This window comes from Eutrema salsugineum, unplaced genomic scaffold, assembly GCF_000478725.1.
Source record: "Eutrema salsugineum unplaced genomic scaffold, Eutsalg1_0 scaffold_1, whole genome shotgun sequence".
Lineage (NCBI taxonomy): Eukaryota > Viridiplantae > Streptophyta > Magnoliopsida > Brassicales > Brassicaceae > Eutrema > Eutrema salsugineum.
This window is the reverse complement of record NW_006256909.1, coordinates 15,687,730-15,688,985: the sequence shown is the minus strand read 5'-3', so window position 1 is coordinate 15,688,985 and position 1,256 is coordinate 15,687,730.

Here is a 1,256-nt window from a genome sequence, read left to right as displayed (position 1 = left end):
ATCTCTCTCTCTCTCTCTCTCCATCCCTCCCTCTCTATATTCATAACTTAGATCTCCTTAGGTTTTCCCTTCTTTTTCTTCTCTTTAAATGATAAATTCTACAATATAACTTTAGCCTTATCTCCTCAACTTCTCCTTCTCTCTTTTGTTCTCTTTGTTACCTTCAAGCCTTCGTCATCTCTTTTTTTTCCAATTTTTCATATCAATCACACATTTTTTTGTCACCCAACTATCTTTGCTCGTTTCATCCATTGTTTTCTTTAGGTTCCGTGTTTTCCTCAAGCATTTCAGTTAGGGGTTCAGACCCGTTTTAGTATTGTCGAATTCAATGTATGAGTGTTCAATCTCTGTTGGCTCGTGTCCAAGTAAACCAGTGAACTTTAGAAACACATAACAATCCGAATTGAGTTTTTTTTTATAACATACAAATCTATTCGAGAGTCATCTCATTCTTTAACTCTTCTTCAAAGATACAATATAAGCTGTATCTTTAAAGATTTGAGTTTTAGAGAAGCAATCAAAGAATTTACTGTTTTAGGATAAATTTAATTCAAAAACTAAATTTTTAAAGCAATAGAGTTATACGATACAAGAATTACTTTTTACACATCAATACATCTGAGAAATGCAACGTGTGAGTATGTTCATTCTTCAATTCAAAAGAATTTCAATCATCTATGTTTTTTAGATTCTGGTGTCAGAGAATCATCAATTTATTCGGTACTCCGATGAAGCCTGAAACACTAAAAATGTAGTTCTAGCAAGCTGAAACAAATTTCAAGGATAATGAAAACTACGACCTGAATATTTCTCTAGCAAACATTATTCTTCCTCTGTATTGGTGACTATCCTTCGTTCACCTGGTTTTATCTCTCATCAGGGGTTAAAAAAAATTGATGAGTTCATTAACAAAAAATGAAACTAAGAAGTGGGTCAGCGATTAACTATAATATAATTCAACACCAATTGGATGGTGCCATTTGCAATTGGTTTGCACTCTGTTCTCAATACGATTATTGTATATCAACACAAGAACTTGACATGCGTAAAGATTCTAATCACACCGAATCTAGACTCGATGTCATCTGTCTTTCTTTTGCTCTTTGAAGTTATGAGACATCACATTCCTGACATATCTTTAATTAGTAAACTATGAAACCAAAACCAATCCGAACTGGTTACTCTTTTTTTGCTTAAAGATGCATGTCACACAAGCTACCACGAAATAAACCATAAATTATATTTAGAAATAAAAA